The 23337-nt window shown below is 40.9% G+C and overlaps 1 protein-coding gene across 1 annotated transcript in view; it reads left to right on the top strand.

Moving 5' to 3' along the window:
- Positions 1–654: 654 nt before the first annotated feature.
- Positions 655–23337, top strand: part of LOC124616178 — a 151068-nt gene continuing 128385 nt past the window's right edge. Inside the window, exon 1 of the mRNA XM_047144464.1 lies at positions 655–735. The gene's annotated coding sequence lies outside the window, so the exon portion shown is untranslated. The remainder of the gene's footprint in view (positions 736–23337) is intronic.

Genomic DNA, 23337 nt, shown 5'->3' on the forward strand with positions numbered 1-23337 from the left:
ACTAGTATAAATATTATGAAATCTGTAATATCTTGTCACTTTTCCAGAAGGTGACGAGTATGACACTCTTCAAAACATTGTGGTACTTTAGCACTGCCATCTGGATGGAATCACAAGAGCTTTTCACCAAAAGTATATGCTGGGAGAGTCTGCACTCTCACATACTGCATTTTGTCATAGTGTCAGCCCTCTTTGCCACATCACTTTTTATTCCTCTTGTGTGCTGCTTACATACTTACAGCCGAAAGCACATCTCCTTATAGAACATTGATCCACTGGTCTCCCTCCACTATTTTTGATCTGATGTGCTCCCCAGTGCTGGTACTAATGACTCGGGTTTAAGTTACATGCTGTGACATGGTTGTGATGTAGTAACAGTGAAACCTTGCTGTCGACTATTTAATGTTCTTCAAAGTTTAAAAACTCATCCAATTCTGCAGTCAATTCCATTTGATCTATAATACTAAAATATCCTGCCACACTATTAAGCATTCCTGCTTTACTGCTTGATAACTGAAAGACAACTGAAACAGAAGGAGCATTATTTCATATAGTAAAATTAATGCAGTTTATGAAATTGGTCTCCTGTTTGAAATATGTGAAGCAGGTACAAATTATGTTTTCCTTTTTTGTTATTCATTGGTCTGTTGCAGGTGATGTCCACTTTTCAACCCTTTTTCCTCCAATACATGAGTGCTGTGCATCCGTACAACATGAACACAATGTAAAAGTTCAGTAAGTAATAGTCCTTATTGTTAATACTTGGGCAGCTCTCCAAAAGTATGTCTGGGTAGCATATACATCTTCCTATACCAAAGGTTTTATTTTGTTGTTATATCAAGGTAACTGTGCAGAGTATAAATATCCAACAACTAAATGTAGCAGCTTTTGTAGTCAGAAGAGTGTCCTCATATTATTAGGTACATATGTTAACATGTTGAATCCACATACTGTTTTTTGGTACATTTGTGAACAACGAATTTGAAGACACCCAGTTGCAAAGAGTACTCAGTTTTATCCTTTTTTATTTATTGCTGGCCTTCACAAATTCTGCCATCTGTAAACTACAGCAGGCTATACATTTTTAATTTTTATCATTAATATTATTCTATAATTTTATCTAGTAACTTTTCCTAGATAATTACTATTTAACAGCACTTGTTGAGAAAATTTAGCTACTTACTATCTCAACTATATCCTAATTAAGATGGCTATCCTTCCATTTTTCTCGCACCCTAGTTTACAGATAACTGCATGAGTTAAAAATAAAAATAGCTATTATTGCCATCTGCATAGTGAGATTAAAATTATAATTCTATTGTACTTTAAAGCAGATGTCATCATTTGTAGCCTCTTGCCCTAGTATGAATGTTACTGTAATTTGGAGTACCTAAACTGGGCAAAAATGTCAAACTCTTGTAACTTAAACATTTGGTTAGAAGTTTCCACTGATATGCAATGAGTTAACATTTATTTTACATTCTAATAGGCCAATTTTGTGCCACTGTCAGTGCCACACATCCTTCAGTATTGCGATTGTTTTCATTACTCCAGGAAGGTCTAAAGTTTTTGATGACAATTGGATTGCAATCTTCCAACTTCTTTTACAAGTGTCGACTTACTTAGTACGCACAGCCGATCTTCTTCTCCGGATGGCTGGCTACGTCAATCTCTAAAAAACTTCTTTTCCAAAGAATGATGCTAGTGAAAGGAACATTTAAGACTCACTCTCTCTCTCTACTCATGAAATAAGTAGGTACTCGTAGAATACTTTTAGTTCACCATTGATATATTTCAACTTCCATAAGGAACAAAATTTTCATTTCTCACATAAATATTCAACTTCTTGTAAGTCACCTGTGTGATCTCACATTAAACACATTAAGATATGTGTACAGTATAGTTGGTTTAACAACCACAGAAATTGTGAACATGTCTTGTCTCTAGCAAGTCTGTGTTAAAAGTTACTAAAAATATTTCCAGATCAACTGTTCTTTCATCACTAACAATAGTCACAGTTACTAAACCGCACAGAATAACACAGAAGTTCCTTGGTTCTGACGTGCACTTTCATTACGACTTCCATGGACCTACCGACAAATACTTGTCGCTGCCGTTCGACCGCCGTGTCTACAGTCTTCTCATGGCAAACTTCCAACCTGCACACACAGACAGGTGACACGCAATAGATACGATGTCTCACACTTATATCTAAAATATCATGTGTTTGAGACGGTAGAAGACCGAGTGGTTCTAGAATTTACGCAGAAATTCTCGAATCCCCCCCCCCCCCCCCCCCCCCCCCTCAGATCGAACACGCAATATTTTACACATAATCAATATGTACATTAATATGACACATAAGAACAATTCACATTTTAACAGTATAACCTTTTGCTTACTACTTACCTATTCTTTTCTCATTTTACTTTAATAATAAAGAGTGAGCATTTCACTTAAGGGTAAGGAATATAATTCTTTTTCTTTTTTCTTCTGTCTTTCCAGTCGTAGGCTCCAGTTGTTCATGACACATGAATAATCAACTTTTGTTCTCACCTATTGTACTACCTTTCCAAAGTATGTACACATTCATTATCTGTTGTAGTTTGGAGGCACTCTGGGCAACATGAAAGTGTTCATTTTGACACTCGGAAAACTTACACAAAATGTAATAGTGCTCGTTGTGCATAGAATTCACACCTTCCAGAATAATTCCTATAAAATGTGTGACTTCTGTCATGATACAGTCCTTTTCTGCTAGGATCAGTATCTATACCTTGCCTGTGGGTTGACCATATGAGTGCACTTCCTCTTTTCATTGTGGTAGGTATGTCCCTTTATAAAACATTCCTATTTTTTAGGCCACAGCTCCTATCTCCATGTAGGTACAACTTCCCTATATACTTAGAAAATGCCGGATACACCCCCCTTATCCTTTCTGAGTAGGCCTCATGGTTCATTACCCCAGTATATGTTCCTATGTATACTACAATAAAGTATTTTCTGGTAAAGCTACAGTCATTCTCCAGTAAATCATCAACTCCCTAGAGTCCTCCTCTACTCGTCACTCCTTACCCTTAGTATATACAATGTCTATCTATAATTCAAGTCTCACTATCCTATTATTCATCAATTTATCAGAGTATTTGCTACACTGACTTTTCTTAAATATGCATCATGATTAATTCCAATCTTGCTTGCGTTCTCTTTCAATACTCATGCCTCCTTTTTATGTGCACTCAATGTAGAATCGTCATAGTTCATACTTCCCAATATGGAATCATCATAGTGTTTATATACCTATATGTGTGTGTTCTTATATCTATATACATATAGATAGGTTAGTTTTTATATCAATAGGCGATGTAGAACCATCATATTGTTTATATACCTATATGTGTATGTTTCCCTATGTACTCATATTCTTTCCCCTACAATACTTGGCGGTTCTCACATTGCGACCAGTTTCTAGTCTGTAATTTTAATATTTGTTTATAAATGTAATTTTGTGTGTATGCGGATTTGTGTTTGTGTAGTCTGATTCATCAGCCTTCTTATCGAAAGATAAGATGTAGGTTATTGGAAACCACAGAAACCAGGAAGGACTTCTGCAATAGAAGTAGGTGAATATGGAAAGAGGGAAAAAATAGATATGTCCTAAAATGAGTAGTACGAAAGAAAGTAGATAGAAATGTAGCTAAGATCATATAACAGAAAGAAGATAGCCCCAAAGACAGGTAACCCTTCCCACCCCCCTTCCCCAGGATCCCTACCTCACAGGTACTTGAGCGAGACACCGGAGGAGGTTTGGTGTTAAATCGTTTCCTGCAGAATGGACATTCCCACTTGAGGTTCCCGAAGGAAATCCTAGCAACCCTATGGAAATTGTAAGTGATGAAGAAACAGGCACACTTGTTTGTGAGGGTTGTTTGAAAGGTGTGATGTGTGTTTGGCGTTAGTCATGATTTATGTGTTCTCGTAAATCACGTTTTTATCCACAATACCCACCCCTTACAGAACTGATATAAACACTCCCATCAACATCACATCTCATAAAAGGTGTAAAATATTCTATACAAAGTAGAAAATCTATATACTAAGTTGTCACAGTTGTTTTATTAGTCATCCACTATTATATGTTTTGCTAAATAAATATTTCCTTCAGTTCACTAAGAAGAATATGTATCAGGAAGTATAAATTGGAACTCTGGACCAGTAATGTTACATTCATTGTACCTGTGGTCTAGGGGTAGCATCTTTGATTCATAATCAAAACGTCTTTGGTCCTGGGTTCGATCCTCGCCACTGCCTAAATTTTGATAAATAATCAGCATTGGTGGCCGAAGACTTCCGGCGTAAGAAGTCAGCCTCATTCTGCCAACGGCCTTGTCAAAGAGGGCGGAGGAGCGGATAGAGGTTCAGGGCACTCTCTTGTCCTAGGGGTGGGAAATTGCCCCTAAAGGCGGAAGAATCAGCAATGATCAACGACATGAGGATGCAGAAGGCAATGGAAACCACTGCATTAAAGACACGTAACGTGTATCCACAGGACATGTGGCCTGTAATTGAAGAAGTGTCATGGTGATCTCTCCATTGGCAAAAGATTCCGGAATAGTCCCCCATTCGGATCTCCGGGAGGGGACTGCCAAAGGGGAGGTTACCATGAGAAGAAGATTGAATAATCAACGAAAGGATAACGTTCTACGAGTCGGGGCGTGGAATGTCAGAAGCCTGAACGTGGTAGGGTAACTAGAAAATCTGAAAAGGGAAATGCAAAGTCTCAATCTAGATATAGTAGGGGCCAGTGAAGTGAAGTGGAAGGAAGACAAGGATTTCTGGTCAGATGAGTATCGGGTAATATCAACAGCAGCAGAAAATGGTATAACAGGTGTAGGATTCATTATGAATAGGAAGGTAGGGCAGAGGGTGTGTTACTGTGAACAGTTGAGTGACCGGGTTGTTCTAATCAGAATCGACAGCAGACCAACACCGACAACGATAGTTCAGGTATACATGCCGACGTCGCAAGCTGAAGATGAACAGACAGAGAAAGTGTATGAGGATATTGAAAGGGTAATGCAGTATGTAAAGGGGGATGAAAATCTAATAGTCATGGGCGACTGGAATGCAGTTGTAGGGGAAGAAGTAGAAGAAAAGGTTAAAGGAGAATATGGGCTTGGGACAAGGAATAAAAGAGGAGAAAGACTAATTGAGTTCTGTAACAAGTTTCAGCTAGTAATAGCGAATACCCTGTTCAAGAATCACAAGAGGAGGAGGTATACTTGGAAAAGGCCAGGAGATATGGGAAGATTTCAATTAGATTACATCATGGTCAGACAGAGATTCCGAAATCAGATACTGGATTGTAAGGCGTACCCAGGAGCAGATATAGACTAAAATCACAATATAGTAGTGATGAAGAGTTGGCTGAAGTTCAAGACATTAGTCAGGAAGAATCAATACGCAAAGAAGTGGGATACGGAAGCACTAAGGAATGACGAGATACGTTTGAAGTTCTCTAACGCTATAGATACAGCAATAAGGAATAGCGCAGTAGGCAGTACAGTTGAAGAGGAATGGACATCTCTAAAAAGGTCCATCACAGAAGTTGGGAAGGAAAACATAGGTACAAAGAAGGTAGCTGCGAAGAAACCATGGGTAACAGAAGAAATACTTCAGTTGATTGATAAAAGGAGGAAGTACAAACATGTTCCGGGAAAATTAGGAATACAGAAATACAAGTCGCTGAGGAATGAAATAAATAGGAAGTGCAGGGAAGCTAAGACGAAATGGCTGCAGGAAAAATGTGAAGACATCGAAAAAGATATGATTGTCGGAAGGACAGACTCAGCATACAGGAAAGTCAAAACAACCTTTGGTGACATTAAAAGCAATGGTGGTAACATTAAGAGTGCAACGGGAATTCCACTGTTAAATGCAGAGGAGAGAGCAGATAGGTGGAAAGTATACATCGAAAGCCTCTATGAGGGTGAAGATTTGTCTGATGTGATAGAAGAAGAAACAGGAGTTGATTTAGAAGAGATAGGGGATCCAGTATTAGAATCGGAATTTAAAAGAGCTTTGGAGGACTTACGGTCAAATAAGGCAGAAGGGATAGATAACATTCCATCAGAATTTCCAAAATCATTAGGGGAAGTGGCAACAAAATGACTATTCACATTGGTGTGTAGAATATATGAGTCTGGCGATATACCATCTGACTTTCGGAAAAGCATCATCCACACAATTCCGAAGATGGCAAGAGCTGACAAGTGCGAGAATTATTGCACAATCAGCTTAACAGCTCATGCATCGAAGCTGCTTACAAGAATAATATACAGAAGAATGGAAAAGAAAATTGAGAATGCGCTAGGTGACGATCAGTTTGGCTTTAGGAAAAGTAAAGGGACGAGAGAGGCAATTCTGACGTTACGGGTGATTATGGAAGCAAGGCTAAAGAAAAATCAAGACACTTTCATAGGATTTGTTGACCTGGAAAAAGCATTCGACAATATAAAATGGTGCAAGCTGTTCGAGATTCTGAAAGTAGGGGTAAGCTATAGGGAGAGACGGGTCGTATACAATATGTACAACAACCAAGAGGGAATAATAAGAGTGGACGATCAAGAACGAAGTGCTTGTATTAAAGAAGGGTGTAAGACAAGGCTGTAGCCTTTCGCCCCTACTCTTCAATCTGTACATCGAGGAAGCAATGATGGAAATAAAAGAAAGGTTCAGGAGTGGAATTAAAATACAAGGTGAAAGGACATCAATGGTATGATTCGCTGATGACATTACTATCCTGACTGAAAGTGAAGAAGAATTAAATGATCTGCTGAACGGAATGAACAGTCTAATGAGTACACAGTATGGTTTGAGAGTAAATCGGAGAAAGACGAAGGTAATGAGAAATAGTAGAAATGAGAACAGCGAGAAACTTAACATCAGGATTGATGGTCACGAAGTCAATGAAGTTAAGGAATTCTGCTACCTAGGCAGTAAAATAAGCAATGACGGACGGAGCAAGGAGGACATCAAAAGCAGACTCGCTATGGCAAAAAAGGCATTTCTGGCCAAGAGAAGTCTACTAATATCAAATACCGGCCTTAATTTGAGGAAGAAATTTCTGAGGATGTACGTATGGAGTACAGCATTGTATGGTAGTGAAACATGGACTGTGGGAAAACTGGAACAGAAGAGAATTGAGGCATTTGAGATGTGGTGCTATAGACGAATGTTGAAAATTAGGTGGACTGATAAGGTAAGGAATGAGGAGGTTCTACGCAGAATCGGAGAGGAAAGTAATATGTGTAAAACACTGATAAGGAGAAGGGACAGGATGATAGGACATCTGCTAAGACATGAGGGAATGACTTCCATGGTACTAGAGGGAGCTGTAGAGGGCAAAAACTGTAGAGGAAGACAGAGATTGGAATATGTCAAGCAAATAATTGAGGACGTAGGTTGCAAGTGCTACTCTGAGATGAAGAGGTTAGCACAGGAAAGGAATTCGTGGTGCATCAAATAGTATTCTCATGAATTAAAAAATTATTTTGAAAGTAATGCTCCCAGACAGGGTTCTCCAAATTTATCCAGAAATATGCGACCAATAAAGGAGTTACCAGGCATCTTTCAAGAATTCAGTGTTGGAATCATTGTAATGATTCAATAGAACACACAAAATTGATGATGTTGATTTTACCAACTTTTTGCAAAGAAACTGGTGAAGAGATTACATACCAAGACCATCTGAAGCAAAAATATAACCTAATTATACATGGAGACTGCACTGATCAAAAAAAACTGAGGGAGAGAAGAACTGACCAGGCAGACTTAATATATCTTGTCCCTGAGCTGTGCCAAATGACAGAGATCAAAGACAACAGGTGTGCAAATTTCCACCTCATGCTGCAGCTGAGCAAGGTCGGGACAAGACCAGACTGGGGACAGGCAGGTGCGAATGCACTGTGCAAATCCTTACCTCATGCATGCTCTTGCAGAGTATATAAGAGTAGTACCAGAAACACATATGCAGAAGGCTCTTTAGTCCTCCAAGAGATTATATAGTGAGCCAGAGGTTGTTAGTAGTCTGACCGAATGGAACAAGGAAATCCCCCACCAGGAACCATTGTGAATGACGTAATCACAAATGCTATTTAGTATGATCTTTTTTTTCATAGTATATCTGTGTGTGGGATGGTAGAATACTTTAAGATTTTGAAGGAATTCAGTGCATGAAAACCACTATAGAAGAAACACTGAGAGCAACTCGGGATCCGACGGTCGTCACTCCGCCCATTAACTCAGAACGTTTACATCCCTGGGGGATATATGACTCTGCCCGGATCCCATTGATCTGATATTAACGTCACTTGAGCAAGTGCAGACCAGCACTTTTCATTAAATTTTGTTTGAAAATCTCCCCACTGCAAAATAATCACCACTTCACTAGGTAACACAGCATTAGGTGAAGTTATTCTATTTTCTACTCTGTCCTGGATAAGTATGTATTGTATTGTATATTTATTGGTCCTGTAAATCACACATTATACAGGGGTACATAATGATATAGGACAAGTCAAATAATTGCAATAAAGTTTAACAGAAAACTGCTGTATGGTTTCCAGTATATAGCAATATAAGTCTAACATATGGGAAAAACATTTCACAAATACACAAATAACTTTTACACGTACACATTTCTTACTTTCGGCCTTGGTTATCGGATACACACATATGGCAGGTGATCAAAAAGTCAGTATAAATTTGAAAACTTAATAAACCACGGAATAACGTAGATAGAGAGGTAAAAATTGACACACATGCTTGGAATGACATGGGGTTTTATTAGTACGATGTTTATGCAGAATGGCACTCCATCCCATATTCCACGTGAAAGATCTCATGTGCACGTCGTTTGGTGATGATGGTGTGCTCAGCCACCACTTTCGTCATGCTTGGCCTCCCAGGTCCCCAGACTGAAGTCGCAAGTGTATTGTGATCGACCGACATCTTTAGGGATGCTGAAAGACAACATCCAACGCCAATGCCTCACCATAACTCTGGACATGCTTTACAGTGCTGTTCACAACATAATTCCTCAACTACATCTACATACATACTCCGCAATCCACCATACGGTGCGTGGCGGAGGGTACCTCGTACCACAACTAGCATCTTCTCTCCTGTTCCACTCCCAAACAGAACGAGGGAAAAATGACTGCCTATATGCTTCTGTACGATCCCTAATCTCTCTTATCTTATCTTTGTGGTCTTTCCGCAAAATATAAGTTGGCGGCAGTAAAATTGTACTGCAGTCAGCCTCAAATGCTGGTTCTCTAAATTTCCTCAGTAGCGAGTCACGAAAAGAATGCCTTCTTTCCTCCAGAGACTCCCACCCAAGTTCCTGAAGCATGTCCGTAACACTTGCATGATGATCAAACCTACCAGTAACAAATCTAGCAGCCCACCTCTGAATTGCTTCTATGTCCTCTCTCAATCCAACCTGATACGTATCCCAAATGCTCGAGCGGTACTCAAGAATAGGTCGTATTAGTGTTTTATAAGCGGTCTCCTTTACAGATGAACCACATCTTCCCAAAATTCTACCAATGAACCGAAGATGACTATCCACCCTCCCCACAACTGCCATTACATGTTTGTCCCACCTCATATCGCTCTGCAATGTTATGCCCAAATATTTAATCGACGTGATTGTGTCAAGCGCTACACTATTAATGGAGTATTCAAACATTACAAGATTCTTTTTCCTATTGATCTGCATAAATTTGCATTTATCTGTATTTAGAGTTAGCTGCCATTCTTTACACCAATCACAAATCCTGTCCAAGTCATCTTGTATCCTCCTACAGTCACTCAATGGCGACACCTTCCCATACACCACAGCATCATCAGCAAACAGCCGCACATTGCTATCCACCCTATCCAAAAGATCATTTATGTAGATAGAAAACAACAGCGGACCTACCATACTTCCCTGGGGCACTCCAGATGATACCCTCACCTCTGATGAACAATCATCTTCGAGGACAACATACTGGGTTCTATTACTTAAGAAGTCTTCGAGCCACTCACATACTTGGGAACCAATCCTATATGCTCGTTCCTTAGTTAGGAGTCTGCAGTGGGGCACCGAGTCAAACGCTTTCCGGAAGTCTAGCAATATGGCATCCATCTGATACCCTTCATCCATTGTTCTCAAGATATCATGTGAAAAAAGGGCGAGTTGCGTTTCGCTGGAGCAATGCTTTCTAAAGCCGTGCTGATGCATGGACAGCAACTTCTCTGTCTCAAGGAAATTCATTATATTTGAACTGAGAATATGTTCAAGAATCCTGCAACAAACTGATGTTAAGGATATTGGTCTGTAATTTTGAGGATCCGTCCTTCTACCCTTCTTATATACAGACATCACCTGCACTTTTTTCCAGTCACTCAGAACTTTACATTGGGCAAGAGATCCGTGATAAATGCAAGCTAAGTAAGGAGCCAATGCAGTAGAGTACTCTCTGTAAAACTGAATTGGAATCCCATAAGAACCTGTCGATTTATTTATTTTCAACCCATTCAGCTGCTTCACAACCCCAGGGATGTATATTACTATGTCCTCCATAAGGGAATCTGTATGAGACTCAAACAGCGGTATGTTTGTATGATCCTCCAGCGTGAAAGATTTCTCAAATGCTAAATTTAAAATTTCAGCTTTTGTTTTGCTGTCTACAGCTATTGTTGAGGAATGATTGTGGACATATTGAGCATTTCCTGTAAAGAACATCATCTTTGCTTTGTCTTACTTTGTTATGCTAATTATTGCTATTCTGATCAGATGAAGTGCCATCTGTCAGAAGTTTTTTGAACTTTTGTATTTTTTTGGTTCTAATAAAACCCCATGTCATTCCAAGCATGTGTGTCAATTTGTACCTCTCTATCTACATTATTCCGTGATTTATTCAGTGTTCAAATTTATACTGACTTTTTGATCACCTGGTATGTAACAGACCACATATAATACACAGATAATACTATTTCTTATTTTGGCCCTAATTGTATAAACTATTTATAATTTTCACATATTTACATTGTAGATAAAAATGAATTGACAGTATAGTACCAATTCTGTAGCAAGTAGTCACTCACTGCAGTTTTGAATTTATGCATGCCGGTTATTGCCTTAATGTTTTTAGGTAGTTTATTATACAGTCTTTTTCCTGCTTGCAAGGGTCCTTTTTGTTTTAGTGTCGTATGTGAAAACTGCATATGTAAATCTTGATTATTACTTGTGTTGTATAAATGGATATTTTGGTTTTTTGGAGCAATCTTGCTATTTTCAGCGATTTTCCTTATAAACGTTATTGTTTATGGGATATATAGGCATGGTAATGGAAGAATATTAAGCTTTTTAAATGAGGGTTTGCACGAAGATCGAGGTTCTGTGTCTTCCATGGCTCTTATAATTCTTTTTTGTGCAACAAAACAGCTTTTGACGGATGGTGAATTTCCCCAGCATATTAAACCATATCTTTGTAGCGATTCTGCCTGGGCATAGTACACATTTTTTATGACTTGCATTGATGTGCGTCCAGCAAGAACAATTATACCCTAACAAAAGGTATTTAATTTACTACATAGGTGTTCTGTGTGTTTCTGCCATCTTAGGTAATCTTGGATCCAAACTGCCAGAAATTTGGTGCTATTTACAATTTCAAGTCTTTTGCCTAACAGTTCTATGGTTGCAGTTGAAGGCTGTTTATTCTGCACTGTGTGTAGATGCATAGTGTTTGTTTTATGTATGTTTATTATTCAGTTGTTCATTGTGAACAATTCTGATACATGTGAAGTGCTCTTTTTTATTTCATTTTGGAGCTTCTCTGGGGTCTTTTCTTTGATAAGTATATTTGTATCATCAGCATATTTAATGTACTTATAGTTAGAGCTGGATGGTTCCAAGTCATTTACAAACAGCAAGAACAAGATTGGTCCCAGTACAGAACCCTGCGGCAGACCATATTTAATACACTGTTTTTCTGATTGACAAGAAATTAAATGTTTTCCTTCTTTGTACAAGACTTCAACTATTTGGTGTCTGTTTTGCAGATTTGGCTTTACCCACTAATAAACTGGGCCTCTGACACCAACATTTTCTAGCTTTCTAAGCAGTTGACTATGGTTAATGATGTCAAATGCTTTTGAAAGATCTAGGAATATTGCTGCTATGTGTTCTTTTTTATCTAATGCATTTAAAGTTTCAATCAATAATAGCTGTCTCAGTGGATTTACATTTTCGGAAACCATGCTGTGTAGCTGAGAAAAGTTTATTTTTTTCAATGAAATCTTCGAGTCTTTTATAAAAGATTTTTTCAATTATTTTTGAAAGAACAGGTAGTAGAGAGACTGGCCTATAATTTGTTATATCTGTTTTTTCACCCTTTTTGTACAATGGCTTCACTTTAGCTATTTTTAACCTTTCTGGGAAGGTTCCATGAGAAAGTGAAATATTGCATATGTCTGCCATGGGCCTAACTACTAAGGGTGCACATTTTTAAATGATATGGTCTGGTATGTAGTCAATACCAGAGGAAAATTTTGATTTTAGCTCCCCTATTGTTTTTAGCATTTCCTGTTCACCTGTTGGTATAGGAAGAGAGACTTGTTACTATGGATATTTTTAGTGTGATTTGCAGTGGCAGCATATTGAAATTTTTGCTTCACCAGAATCTCAGCTGCCTCAGAGAAATATGAGTTAAAATTATTTGCTATCTGCTGGGAATAAGATATTACAGAAGAGTTTTCTTTCAGTTTCATATTATGGTATTCTCTCCATTTTACTCCTGTTCCAGTACCAGAGGAAAATTTTGATTTTAGCTCCCCTATTGTTTTTAGCATTTCCTGTTCACCTGTTGGTATAGGAAGAGAGACTTGTTACTAGGGATATTTTTAATCTGATTTGCAGTGGCAGCATATTGAGAGTTTTGCTTCACCAGAATCTCAGCTGCCTCAGAGAAATATGAGTTAAAATTATTTGCTATCTGCTGGGGATAAGATATTACAGAAGAGTTTTCTTTCAGTTTCATATTATGGTATTCTCTCCATTTTACTCCTGTTTCATGCCTTACAATGTCCAATGTGGCTTTCATTTTATTTGGTGCATTTGCTATGAAGGAACTATTTGCCATTCTTTTTGCTTCTTTTATGATTTGTGTTAAAATCTTTTTGTAATTCTTAAAAGAGGAATCAAATTCTGGGGATGTGGTATGCTGTCTAAATATTTCATGAATTAATCTCTTTTTCTGCGCAGATATTTGTATTCCTGTTGTGACCCATTTTATTTTCAGATCCTTTTTTGTGACTGTCTTTTTATGGAGTGGAAAGCAAAGTTCCAAATAATAGCTAAAACTATTTAGGAGTTTGTTGAACTTATCATTTGTACTTCTACATTCATAGATGTCTTCCCAAGTTTCTTTACTCAGGTAGTTAAGGAAATGTTGTATATTCTGATCATTATACTTCCTAGATGTCGTTGTTAGACATTCAGTTGAACCAAACTGTTTTCCTAATCTTATACTAATTTCTTGGGCTGTGTGGTCCCCAAAGCCTGTATTGTGGGGCTGTGTTGAATATTGCAAGAGCACATTTGTAAATGTGTGATCAAGGATTGTGGCTGAGGTTTTTGTGATGTGTGTTGGTGTTTCTGTAGTAGCCTTTAAATTGAAAGTTGCTAAGAGGTTCAGTAATGCAGTTTTTTGTTTGGACTTACTTGCAAAGTCAATGTTGAAACCCCCACATATAATAAGTTTTTTGTGTGTAGTCTTGTGTAAGGTTCTTTAACACGATGTTAATATCGCCAGTTTGTGCCCGGTATAGGCAAATTATAGCAATTTTTTCACCTGAAATTTCAGTTCCATTTACCTCAATATCCTTCTCTACAGATAATTTTTCTACATGAGGCATACATTTAAAATTAATGCTATTTTTAACATAAGTGTAGCTACCACCATGTTTACACAATTTCTGAAAAAAATAACTACCCAATACAAAATTTGGAATGCATATCATATGAAGTTTCTCTTTATCAAGTCAATGTTCAGCAAATATAATACAGAAGTATTTTTCATGTCAATTTCTAACAAAATATGAAATTTGTTTACTCTATTGGATAGCGATTGTACATTTTGATGAAATACTATCAGGTTTGGAGTTAAACACGAGTTTTGAAACTTACTGCCCTTAGTACTTATATTTATAATGGAAATTTTGCATGGAAGATGTTTTTTATATTCAATTTTCACTTTTGAATTTTCACCCCCTTCACACAGTATAAGTTTCCCTTACTCTTAATGATTTTACAGATGTCTGTAATCATTTTACTGAAATTCATTGAGCCTAGTCTATTTAAATGCACACCATCCTTTCCCAAGCATTTGTCACTTAAAAATTTGTTGGGGTCAATGAATATTGTGCCGAGTTCTGTGCAGAATTCCACTTATAACCAGTCTTGAGTTTGTGTACAATGCTTTGACTGAACGAATGATGTTTCTCGTCTCACTTGCAATTCCTTCCTGACTGCTCCTCCGTATTGAATTCATCCCAGAATGAATAAAAACACCTTTGTAATTGGTCTTTGGATCATTTCCATTTTTAGTTGTAAACTGTTTTGCATTTAAGAGATTTTTAAAATGTTTGTTGAGCTGATGAGGTTGGATACCAGGGCGAACATTGATTTCACACTTAGGTGAAACTACATATTTTAGTATTGAATCGCCAATAACAAAGAATTCATTTTCATTAATCTGCTTTTGTGAAGCAATTTCACATTTCATCCTTCACTGTTTTCCAGCTGTACTTACTTACCGATCTGTTTTATGCTCTCGCATAGAATTTGGGCTGCGTCAATGAGCGAATGTGTAATCAGCACCGGTGAGCAGGAACTGGTGCCAGTGGCATGGGCTGTTGGTTTCTGCATAGGCGTCAGTGAGCGGATGTGGAAGTAGGTCAGCATCAGTGAACAGCAACTGGTGCCGGCAGCGTCAGATGTTGGTTTCTGCATCTGTGTACCCATGGTATGTGAGAGCTGTATACTCCCCACACAAAATCTTCTTAGTCATATTGTTCTAGGCATATCTCTTCTTAGTCTAATATGTTGAGATCTTCTCTCTGGTTTTCCACATTGTGACTTTCTCACTTCTTCTCCCTTATTTGCATTCACAAATTCTCTCCATCGGATATTTGGGAAGAATCGAATTCTGTGAAATGGTCCCCTTGTCTTGTTTTGCTCAGTTGCTATGGCAACACTTATAGCTTTTTCTCTCATTTTCATCTAAAAATTCCATTTTTCCTTTGGTCCTTTCACACCAGTCACAACATTCTAACGTTTTTGATGACAAGAATGTGTGAAGTTGGATTGCAACCTTCCCTCTTCTTTTACACACATAGACTTACTTGATATGCACAGCCCATCTTCTTCTCTGGACATCAACCTCTAAAAAACTTCTTCTCTGAAAAATAATGCTAGTGAAAGGAACATTTAAGACTCGCTCTCTCTCTCTCTATTCGTGAAGTAAGTAGGTACTCGAAGAATACTTTTAGTTCACCATCGATATATTTCAACTTCCATAAAGAACAAAATTATCATTTCTCACATAAGTATTCAACTTATTGTAAGTAACTGTGTGATCTCACATTAGACACAATTAAGATACATTTACAGCATAGTTGGTTTAACAACCATAGAAATTGTGAACATGTCTTGCCTCTAGCAAGTCTGTGTTAAAAGTTACTAAAAATATTTCCATATCAATTATTCTTTCGTCACTAACAATAGTCACAGTTACAAAACAGCACAGAATAACACAGAAGTTCCTTGGTTCTGCCATGCGCTTTCATTACGACATCCATGGACCTACCGACAAATACTTGTCGGTGCCATTGGACTGCCATGTCTACAGTCTTCTCATGGCAAACTTCTGACCTGCACACAAAGACAGGTGGCGCACAGTAGATAAGATGTCTCACACTTATATTTAAAATATTGTGTGTTCGAGACAGTAGAAGACCGAGTGGTTCTAGAATTTATGCAGAAATTCTCAAATCACTACAAAGGATATGTGCTGTCCCACTACAAGTTAATAGAATTAACAGATTTTAATAGGAGCTCAGAGCAGTGGGTATACTGGCTTCCCTCCCATTTCTTGATCCAAATCTTCCATTACCTCTAATTCCTCAGAACCTCCCATGACCTCTACTTTTCCTGTTCACTTAAATCACCAATCACATTACAGTGAGAATAGCAGAGGACACAGCAGCTATTGGATGTGTGCCATGAGTGGTTTCAATGCCTACAATTTGCCTCTGTAGTGAATACAAAGTGAGAATCATTCCCACAAGAAAGTGAGATGAAATGGTTAGTTTCTTCTCTCTGCAGTGCAAAATGCACTATCTCCTGAAAAGAGAGGTATGATGCAAATTTTATTCCTTCACCAATTTGTGGGTTTGTGCCCTTGATAAATGTATCCACAACTCTCACCCCTTCAAGAAGCACATCATTTCTTCCTTCTCTGATCCCAGAATGTAAGTATGATGTGAAGTGGATTGCATGCAGTCTGCAAAAGTCTCAAAATCTTTTCCAGTCCATAGACAGAGAGTGGACAGCTACAGCTTGCTGTGGCAAAACTTTTTACCCTTTTTGTTAGTATATCAGTCAGATAATCCATTAGTGTATACATCAAACTGTGATTCAACTGACTCCACATAGGATTTTGTGTCTCCAGTCAACTGTCAGTGCACACCATTCAGCTGAAATCTGTCAGGCCAAGAATGTATTAAGCCAGCATTTTATTTTAGGGTTTCTTATTAGGTTCCCTTTCAGCAGAAGGTACATTGTTACGTGAGATGTCGGTGACAATTAAACACTGCTACACCAGTCCTCAAGTTTTTGGAGTGTTGTATTGCATTTGTCTTCTATAATTCTTCTGTAGTCACCACTTACAAAGAACAGCATGTCATCTGCAAATGCCACAGATCTGAGGGAATAGGATATAGTTGTGGATAAACAACTAGAATTCTCTCAGATACAGATTTATTAGCACTTCTTCCAGTGGAAGCGGTCGACTGGTAGGAGACCGGGGGGGTGAAACCCGGTACATCGACAGCGAAGTCAGCAAGCGATGCCGGCGGCTGTGGAGGACGTCCTGTCCTGGAGTGGAGGTGTAGCACTTCGTCAGCAGGCAGGTGGAGAATCACCTTGCCAGAAGGCCTAACAAAGGCATGTAAATTGCCACACTCAGCACTTGTTCTCAATTTAAAGCAGCGCACCACACGAGTTTCTGCACTTCCTCCCTCAACATTGTCACACGTGAGTACCACAAACACCGTATCGCCATCTACGACAACAGATAATTTATGTATGTCATGAGGGTGTACATGTATTGTGAATTCTTGGGTGGCACCTGTACAAGCAATGGCAGGGTGGCAGGTAACGCCATGGCAGGGGGAAGCATCTGCGAAGAGGGGGGTGGCAGGTGCACTGGACTGCGCAGGCGATCAGCTGATGGACGAGGGAGTGACCGAAGGCAACGAGGAGCCAGCATGGATTGAACGGCGTGACAAAGAGCTGTCACACGAAGACGGTAACACAATGGTAGAATCCGAGTGGTTGGCAGTTCGACTGCGAGGGCTGTGAGGAGTGAAACCTCGAAAAGATTGGCCACTCGAATTAGATGAACACGGAGAAGAAGCATGCTGTGGAGAATTAATACCTGAATGTGTGGTATGAGAAGATGGATGGGCGCTCGAAGCAGGAGTGGGAGAAATGGGGGCAGAATTAGGGAGGTTCACCTGAGGCTCAATGAAAGCTGGTTTCACTCGGTTGAGTGAGACTGTGGTTACAGAGTCTTTTATGAGGAGATCCATGTTATTATCTGAGCGTTTGACGACCTTGTAAGGACCTGTGTAGAGTGACTGAAGCGGGGCTTTGATTGAGTCGCCTCTGAGAAACACGTACTGACAAGAGTCTAGTGTGCGCGGTACATACACGCGCAGAGGTGTATGAGTAACTGGAGGTGGTGGCTGAATTTTGCTGCAGTGCAAGTTCACTCGCTTGAGAAGTGAAGGGAGTTCAGAGGGCTGTGGAAGTGGGGTGGGAGTGACTAATTATCCAGGCAAAACCAGAGGTTGGCCATACACAAACTCGGCTATGGAACCCTTGAGGTCTTCCTTGAAAGTCGCACGAAGGCCAAGAAGCATGAAGGCAGTGCTTCTGTCCATAGTGAGTCATGGCAATGCAAGGCAGACTTTAAGGTGCGATGCCATCGCTCGACAAGCCCATTGCTGTGGGGATGGTATGCGGAAGTATGAATTTTGACAATACCACACGTTTTACATAAGTTGGAGAAAACTGAAGACTCGAATTGTTGTCCCTGGTCAGTGGTGAGGTAAACAGGTGAGCCAAATCTAGAGATCCACGAATCTAAGAATGCTTGACTTACTGTCTCAGAGGTAATGTTCAGAATAGGCACAGCCTCAGCCCACCGAGTCATCCTGTTAATAGCTGTAAACAAGTAACGGAAACCCTCGGAGGGGGGCAAAGGGCCTACGAAGTCCACATGAACATGGTGAAACCGGCCTGGTGGTTGGGCAAAACAGCCAAGGGGTGGGGAAGTGTGCCTGGAAACTTTTTTCTGTTGACACAACACGCATGCCCTGGCCCAAGACTGACAGTCGTGGCACATGTCTGTCCAGACAAACCGTTCAGATACCAGAAGGGTGGAAGTTTTGACACCGGGGTGTGTTAATGTGTGTAATTTGTCAAAGACCTGGTGTTGAAGTGACTTAGGAATGAATTGCCGCAATGTACCAGTCGATTCATCACACCACACTAAGTCAGATATGCCAGGGAAAGTAGAGCGTACTGGTTGGAGAGAGGAGCTGTGGTCTGAAATTAACTGGATGGTATCGGGGTCTGCTGATTGCAACCGAGGTAGGTCCGTTAAGTCAATTAAGGTTGTGACAGCACCAACGCATGAGAGAAAATCAGCAACCACATTGTCCACTCCTCGGATGTAGCGAATGTCATTTGTAAATTGCAAGATGTAATCGATGTGACAAAAGCGTCGTGGGGGCAGATCAGCCGCAGGATTTTTTATGGCAGGAACCAATGGCTCGTTATCAGTGAACACATAGAAATCTTATCCCTCAACATCAATTCTGAAGTGTCTTATGGCCTCATAAACTGCAAGTAATTCTCTGTCGAATGCTGAGTATTTCTTCTGCGCGTTGTTTAGCTTTTTTGAGAAAAACTGGTGGGGGGTCGTAACATCATTGTATGTCTGACTCAGTACTGCGCCGACAGCATTGTCACTAGCGTCAGTAGCGATAAACATTGTGGTGTCCGCACATGGGTGAGCAATAGTGGCAGCAGAGGCCAACAGCTGTTTGAGTTCGTTAAATGCCTTGTCTATGTCTGGTGTCCATGGGACCTAGTGGGTGCCAGAAGTTTGTGGGCCAACGAGAGCATCTGTGAGAGGAGCCTGCACCACAGAAGCAGCTGGCAAATGTTTACGGTAATAATTAACTGTTCCGATGAACCTGCATAATTCCCTATAGGTCTGGGGGCGTGGCATCTCGAGAACAGGCTTGATCTTGTCCTGCGGTGGTGTCAGACCGTCCAACGACACAACATGACTTAGGAAGGTGACGGATGACTGGTGCAATTGAGTCTTTTTATTGTTCAGTTCAATACCAGTGGCTGCTAAAATATCTGTCACGACTTGAACACGCTCCTCACTCTGTTCCAAAGTAGAAGCAAAAACCAATATGTCATCCATGTATGCAAAACAGAAGTCTTGATGGGATACAGTTTGACTGATGAAACGCTGCCACATTTGGGGGGCGTTTCTCAACCCAAACGGCATAAATTTGTATTGAAACAGCCTGAAGGGAGGGGTTATGGCAGTCTTTTTAATATCCTCCAGAGCCATAGGAATCTGATGAAATGCGTGCGTACAGTCCAAAACAGAGAAGTACTTTGCACCTGCGAGTGCATGATTGAAGTCCGCAATGTGTGGGACTGGGTATTTATCAATGATGGTGCGGTCATTTAAACGCCTATAGTCTCCGACAATATGCCAAGTACCATCTTTCTTTTGGTCAAACAGCATAGGACTAGCCCAGCAACCAGAAGAAGGTTCGATTATTCCCTTTTGTAATAGATCATCTAATTGTTCTTTTGCAATTTTCATAAATTCCGGCTTGAGGTGGCATGGGCGTTGCGATATGGGTGGCCTGTCAGTTAGACGTAACTGATGAACTGTGCCATTAGTGACTACTGCAATACGTGGCATGGCACGACAGTCAGATGTCCGTGAAGCAGAGCAGGCAGTGGCGGATGGGCAAACCTGTGGCGCTGAGGGCACGGAAGTACAGGTGTGCCAACCGCTCGTAGGCTGTGTAAAGGCCGCACGTGTGTTAACATGGGCGAGGTTGGAACACTGATTCTTGGTAGCGGGCCATGCCGCTACGAGCGCTGTAGGCATGAGTGGACGTGGCCGAACAGCAGATGGCTGTAGTTCATTCCCACGAGCTTGGGAAGTTAATTGTCCATTTGGAACGCAAGGAACATGAGCACTCGGGCATACACTGTCATTACAAGAGGGGGTGCTGACACAGTTTACAGAGTTCACAACATTGTAGTTAATGTGTGCGGCACGGGAACACCAGATTGGACTGACCTTGTCTGTAGCCGACGAGTTGCCTGCTTGTTGTGTCACGAGGCGTTGTTGTGTGGAGGCCAACTCGTGGTGTATGTTGCGGAGATGCAGCAGCATTTCCATACGTTCCATCCGCAACTTTGAAGACTTGGCGCACTCCACTAGCCACTTGTTAGTCCAAGATTGCATCTCCAAGGATAGGTTTAAACACTTCTCAGCACAGCACACATGTTTAGTTTTAGCCGAACTGTCACTCGGCAGAGCGAAAGGAATATGTTTGTTTAGTGGGGGGTAAAACACAGTATTTTGCACAAAATCTAGTGACATCTGATAGTTCTTGAGGAAATCAATTCCAAGAATAGGTTCTTCAATTGTTGACACTAAAAACGTCCACTCCAGCTTGCACTTGGGCGAAAGTTTCACTGTATATAGAGTAGAACCCGATCACTGTAGGGTAGACAAGTTCACTGCACGAAGTACTGTTTTGTGTGGTTGCACTTTATTGGTTGCTAAGCAAACCAGCAGCAAAGAGGTGTCTGCACCAGTGTCTACCAGAAAATGTACACCTGATTGTAAATCGCAAACATAGACTCAACCACACTTACTGTTGTTGTCCGAAACGGAATGCAACGTTGGATGGTGCCTGTTCTATACATCACAGGAGGTGGCACCGCAGCCTAGCTGCGGTTGGAGTTTGGGTAAGAACACGGTGACTGGCAGTTGCGAGCTTGCTCCCCAAATCTTGCATGGAAGTAACAGTAACATTGGGCGGGCCTGTGCTCCTGCAGGTAGTTGCTAGGTGACAGAGTATGTGACCCAGAGTCTTCCACAGAGGCCGATGCACTGTCGTTACGGGGAGTTGAAGGTGTAGGCAGGGCAGCTAGTTTAACAAACTTGTTATTAGCAGCACCAGCCAAGGGTGTGGTGTCAGAAAGCTTCTTAGTGCGGTCACGTCCAGAATGCAGTGCACGGAGCTCACATTGCCTGGCGGAGTATGCTCTGTTGGCGGCGTGTAAACATTCATTTACTGGCCTATCTTCATACGCAGAGATTGCAGTCTGGACAGGCAAAGGCAGCTTTTCTGTCCAGATTTCTGTGAGTGTGTCATCAGGCATAACTTGCTCATGGACGAGAATATGGATGCACCGCCACAGCTGGGACGGAGACCTGTCACTGAGAAGATCTTCGTAGATGAGCTGCCGCACATTTTCTCTCCTGGTTTTCGAGATGCGCTCCAGTGTTGTCTGTTTTGCCACAGCATACTTCACTGCTAGGGGGGGGTGCTTTGACCAGATTGTAAATTAAATCGACGCGGTTGTGAAGATGGTTTATGAGGCAGGCGAAGCACAGACATTGAATGTTTGCTCAACCAGGATAACCAGAATTCCGGGTGAGAGGGTTTGAAGTCTGGTAGTTTTGGCAGATTTGGCACTGCAGTCACTGCGGAGGTGCATCTATTTCTTCGGACGGAATTAGAGCATGCAGAAGATAGCGAGTGTCCGAATTATTGGCGCCCCGTAATGCGGGTATCACGGAATTCACTTGATGCCAGGGGGGGATGGGGGGTGGGGGTGGGCGGCTGAGAAGCGACGGATGCTTGAACAGTGGGAGGATCGTAGTCAAAATGTGCATTCTCATTGACGTGGTAGCTCGGAGAGAAGCCACAAGTACTTAAGTACGCCAGTGAATGTCCGTTATGCACACTGTATTCACTCGACCGTGAGTGGTGGGGCTGGTTGTAGATGTCCAGATAATTACTGTCCAGCACAGAATTGTTGACTTGATTAGAAGCAACACAAGGATCCCACACATGTTCACTAGGATGCACACTCGGTGTGATATTTGCTGTTTGGCGAGCATTGAGCACCTGTTGACTAGCCGGCGCGGAAGGGTACACATGTGGTGGGAACTGATCCGAGTTTGAATTTACTACTGGATTTTCAAAAGTAGCAAAACTTCGCTCGACGCCCTGAACTGTATTGAATTGTGTGTTCGACACAGGAGTAGGAATGTTCCGAACAACACTCTGTGGAGAACACGTGGAAAGGTCTAGGCTAACAAAGCCAGAGTTCGCGACCATTGGTGGTTGGAAGAAACTGGCGGCACTCGATGAATTCCACTGCATGTTTGGGCTGAAGGATTCCAAAGAGTCTTGCAGCATGTCCACTATGATGGCAGGAGTGCTGGAGAGATGTTGCTGAAATCCGGGCAGCGGTGAATGCTGAAAGGCCATTGTCTGAAGCTGAACAACGGCCCTCATGATCGCGAAGAAACACGATGCGGTAGGCACATAAACAACCTTCGGGTGGTAACTCGGATGCATATTACACAAAAAATGGGGTCACCAGTGAGGGAATAGGATATAGTTGTAGGTAAACAAGTAGAATTCTCTCAGATACAGATTTATTAGCACTTCGCTTCTACACAGATACAAGTCCATAGGCTAACTGCCGTTAGCGGCCAGCATCCTCCCCAAAGCCCTCTCCTCAAAGATAACACACTTATACACTGAACAAATATTGGTATTTACAGCACTCTACGTCACAGGTCCATTTATATTACCACTGTCAGATAACTTCTGTAGTTTGGTCTTCAGTGCTACATCCCAAAACTCTGG

This window comes from Schistocerca americana, chromosome 5 (assembly GCF_021461395.2).
Source record: "Schistocerca americana isolate TAMUIC-IGC-003095 chromosome 5, iqSchAmer2.1, whole genome shotgun sequence".
NCBI classification, from domain to species: domain Eukaryota; kingdom Metazoa; phylum Arthropoda; class Insecta; order Orthoptera; family Acrididae; genus Schistocerca; species Schistocerca americana.